This window comes from Vombatus ursinus, unplaced genomic scaffold, assembly GCF_900497805.2.
Source record: "Vombatus ursinus unplaced genomic scaffold, bare-nosed wombat genome assembly UNPS02010769.1, whole genome shotgun sequence".
Classification (NCBI taxonomy): domain Eukaryota; kingdom Metazoa; phylum Chordata; class Mammalia; order Diprotodontia; family Vombatidae; genus Vombatus; species Vombatus ursinus.
This window is the reverse complement of record NW_020950547.1, coordinates 3535889-3540876: the sequence shown is the minus strand read 5'-3', so window position 1 is coordinate 3540876 and position 4988 is coordinate 3535889. Positions and strand designations below refer to the sequence as shown.

Below are 4988 nucleotides of genomic sequence, written 5' to 3'. Positions count from 1 at the left end.
GAGGTGATTGGTGGATTTTTTAAATGACTATTTTACCCTCTTGTTCTAGGATATCAGGCAGTTTTCCTTGAAAATTTCTTGAAAGATGTTGCCCAGGCATTTTTTTTTATCATGGCTTTCAGGTGGTCCAATAATTTTAAAATTATCTCTTCTGGATATATTTTCCAGGTCAGTTGTTTTTCCAATGAGATATTTCGCATTTTCTTCTATTTTTTCATTCTCTTGATTTTGTTTGATTGATTCCTGATGTCTCATGGAGTCCTTAGATTCCACTTGCCCAATTCTAATTTTTTTAGGAATTATTTTCTTCAGTTAGCTTTTTTACCTCCTTTTCCAGTTGGCCAATTTTTTGAAAATTGTATCATATTCTCTGCTAATGATAAATAAGGAAGTCTTGATAATGGAATTTTAACGTAACAATTTTATCAACAGGTCTCTGAAGAGTGCTTTTAAAGTAGGATTAGAACAATGATTATGTTTGCAAAGTTCTGAGAAGTCCATCTACTGTCCAAACTTTGGATTTAAGTCCTTATTTTTTCCCCTTTACTTAAAGACAGGTATATACAGTGCTATTGTAACAGTGAAACCAACGTGAGATCTACTGTGAAGTTGCATAATATGGAAAACTACTGCTTCATCTTCTACTACATAAATGTGTGACTCCAGAGGTTAATAATGTTGTTGTTAAGTTGGAATTATTCCATCATGTCTGACTTCTCACTTTAACTCCAAGTCCTCCAGTTTTCCCCACAATTCTTCATGGGTTTTTTCCTTCTTTTTCTCATGTTGGTGATCTTACTTTTAAGTGACTTTTAACTCCTCAAACGAGGTGCTGTTCATTTCCATAAATGCCTTCAATACATTATACAATAAAGCTAGGATAGCCAGGTTCCAACGTTCTTTGGAAACTTGCCATAAATTCTGTGTAAGACTGTTTTTAGGTAGTCTCTCTTTAGAGGGTCACATATTTCCCAAAACTGTAATAATAAATTTCTGATCTGTGGTTGTTTTTGTTTGTTTGTTTGTTTGTTTTTTGGCAATGCTGGATTGGAATGCTTAGCTTTCCAAAAATCATATGAAAATTCACATACAAGCTGTAAATGTGGACATCGGACCTCAAGGGTAGGTTCGTTTTCTGGATCAAATTCATTGCTGTCATTAAGAAGAAGTGTTCTGAATATATTTTAAGATACCACTCTAATTCAGGCTAAGTCTGCTATGTCAAACAGCCTCTGCTTATTGTAAAGCACTCCACTACTTCATTAAGAATGAAGCACTTGCATACTTTCATTTTAAGGTCTGATAGCGTGTCCATGAAGTAAAAAATTACATAGCACTGCTGAAGTTTCTTTAGAACAGCTCAGGCTGCTCTGAGGACGGACTGTCTTTCAGCAGAGGCAGAGCTGTTAACTCTCTAAGCTTTTCCTGAGGCAGCTTTGCGACCTCTTCTGTCTGGCTTTCCTGACGGACTTCGAAGAAAATCTACTTCATCCGCTTATGGAGGCGTAGTTGGTGATGAGGGTATATCCCTATTTGAAGCTCCTGGGAGAGAATCTGGAGATGGTTGGTGGTTCCTGGGTGAAGGAACTGGGGCTGCGGGGAATGGAGGGAGGCTGGTGGCTCCTGGAGCGGCTGCGGTTGCGTGTGGGGCACGCGAGGCAGCCCAAGGGCGAAGGCAGTCTCTTTGCCTCGGGTAGGGGGCTGCAGCTGCGGCGGCGCCTCTAGGTCTCACAGTGGTACACAAGGGCTCTGGTTCCCACAGCCAATCCTCTCCCATCCCATCAAATCGGCATCTACTCCGCTGCGACCCGGGGGTTCCTCACTCCAGTAATTATAAATTTAAATATGAATGGGATAAACTCACCCACAAAACAGATGGCAGAATGTATAAAAAATCAGAACCTGACAATGTGTTGTTTACAAGAAATACATTTAAAAATGAGAGATTCACACAGTTAAAACAGAGGACTGGAGCAGAATTTATTCAGGTACAGTTAAAGAAAAGGCTGGGGTAGCAATCATGACCTCAGACAAAGTCAAAGCTAGAATAGATTTAATTAAAAGAGATAAACAGGGAAACTATATTATGATAAAAAGTACCATAGATAATGATGCAATATCAATACTAAACCTATATGTGCGAAATGCTATGGCATCTAAATTTTTAAAGGGAAAGTTAAAATGAATTACAGGTGGAAATAGATAGCAATACTGTAATAGTGGGAAATGTTAACCATCCCCTCTCAGAATTAGATAAATCTAATAATAAAATAAGAAAGAAGTTAAGTAAGTGAATAGAATCTTAGATAAGTTAGATGGGATAAATATCTGGAGAGAATTGAATGGGAATAGAAGGGAATACACCTTTTTCTCTTGGTACTTGTTACATTTACAAAGAACAAATCATAGAAATAATCAATTTTATTAAACAGAAAGATAATAATGAGGTAACATATCAAAACGTATGGGATGCACCAAAAGTAGTAATCAGAGTTTCTTATGTTTAAATACTTATATCAATAAAATAGAGAAAGAGCAGACCCAATGAATTGGGCATGCAATTAAAAAACTAGAAAAAGAACAAATTAAAAATCCTCAATCAAATACCAAATTTGGAATCTTAAAAATTAAAGGTGAGATTAATAAAAGTGAGTGTAAGAAAATCATTGAATTAACAAGTAAAACTATGAGTTGGTTTTATGAAAAAAATCAATAAAAGAGATAAACCATTGGTTAATGTGATTTTAAAAAGAGAAAGAGAAGAAAATCAGATCACTAGTATTAAAAATTAAAGTGTGAATATGCCAATAATAAAGGTGAAATAAAAGCAATTATAAGGAGTTATTTTGCCCAACTATATGCCAATAAATTTAACAGTTTAAGTGAAGTAGAAGAATACTTAGAAAAATATAAACTGTTTAGATTAACAGAAGAGGAAATAGAATGTCTAAATAAACCTATCTTAGAAAAAGAAATTGAACTGGCTAAAAATGAGTTTCCTAAGAACAAACATCAGGGGCAGATGGATTTACAAGTGAATTCTACTAAACATTTAAAGATCAACTCATTGCAATGTTAAATAAATTATTTGGAATAATAGGCAAAGAAGTAGTCCTATCAAACTCCTTTTATGAAACTAATATGGGTTTGATACCTAAACCAGAAAGAGCAAATACAGAGAAAGAAAATAATAGACTAATTTCATTAACAAATATGGATGTAAAATCATAAATAAGATACTAGTTAGGAGACTACAATAATATATTACAGAGATAATACATGGTGACCAAGTGGGATTTATACCAGGGGTGCAGGGATGGTTTAACATAAGGAAAACTGTTACCATAATCGATTAAATCAATATCAAAAGTAACAAAGTAGTATGTTAATAGATGCAGAAAAAACTTGATAAAATACAATGTTAATTCTTATTGAAAACACTTGAAAACATAGGAATAAATGGATTTTTCCTTAAAATGATAAGAAGCACCTACCTAAAACCATCAATATGTATTATTCATAATCGGGATAAACTAAAAGCCTTCCCAATAAGATCAGGAGTAAAACAAAGATTACCATTGTCACCAATATTATTTAATTTTGTATTAAAAATGCTAACAATAGCAATGAGAAGAAAAAGAAATGGAAGGAATAAAAATGGGCAATGAGGTAATAAAACTATTTTTGCAGATGATATGAAGATATACTTGGAAAATCCTAAAGATTGAACTATAAAGTTAGTGGATATAATGAATAATTTTATCAAAGTAGCAGGATATAAAATAAACCCACAGAAATCATCAGCATTTCTATATATTATCAATAAAACCCTGCAAGAAGAGATAAGAAAGAGTAAGAGATACTCCATTTAAAATAATTGTAGACAGTAAAAAATACCTGGGAGTATACCTATCAAAAGAAACTCAGGAACTACATGAACATAATTACAAACACTTTTTATACAAATAAAGTCAGATTTAAATAATTGGAGAAATACAAATTGTTCATGGGAAGGCAAAACCAATATGATAAAAATGAAAATGATACCTAAATTAGACTATTTATTCAATGCCATCCCAATTAAATTACAAAAAATAAATTATTTTACCAAGATAGAAAAAATAACAAACTTCATTTGGAAGAACAAAAGGTCAAAAATATAAAAAAAAGTAATAAAAAAGAAGTAAAGGAAGGAAGGAAAGGAAGGAAATCTTAAACTATACTATAAGACAGTAATTATCAAAACTATCTGGTACTGGCTGAGGAATAGGAAGGTGGATCAGTGGAATAGAGTAAACATACAATACACAGCAGCAAATGATTATAGTAGCCTTGTATTTGACAAATGTAAAGATTTAAACTTTTGGTATAAGAATTCATTATTTGGTAAAAATTGTTTGGAAAGCTGGAAAGCAATATGGAAGAAATTGGGCATAGACCAATACCCTACACTATTTCCCAAGAAAAGGTCAAAATAGATACATAACTTAAATATAAAATGAGATATAATAATGTTAGAAGAACATGGAACACATTACTCACTAAACTTATGGATAGGGTAACAATTTATGAATAAACAACAGATAGAGAGCATTTTTTTTTTTGCTTTTTTTTTTGTTTGTTTTTGCTAGGCAATGGGGTTAAGTGACTTGCCCAGGGTCACACAGCTAGTAAGTGTTATGTGTCTGAGGTCGGATTTGAACTCAGGTCCTCCTGACTCCAGGGCCAGTGCTCTATCCACTGTGCCACCTAGCTGCCCCTAGAGAGCATTTTTAGGTATAAAATAGAAAATTTTGATTACATTAAATTAAAAAGGTTTTGTACAAATAAAACCAATGTAGCCAAGATTATAAGGAAAGCAGAAAATTGGGAGAAAATTTTTATAGATAAAGATTTCATTTCTCAAATATATAGAGAACTGAGTCAAATTTATAAGAAACTAATCATTCCCCAAATGATAAATGGTCAAAGGATATGAACAGGCAGTT

At 33.1% G+C, this 4988-nt stretch overlaps 1 pseudogene; it reads right to left on the bottom strand.

Annotated features, from left to right (window-relative positions):
- Positions 1–558: 558 nt before the first annotated feature.
- LOC114037962 overlaps positions 559–4988 on the bottom strand; it is a 19605-nt pseudogene continuing 15175 nt past the window's right edge.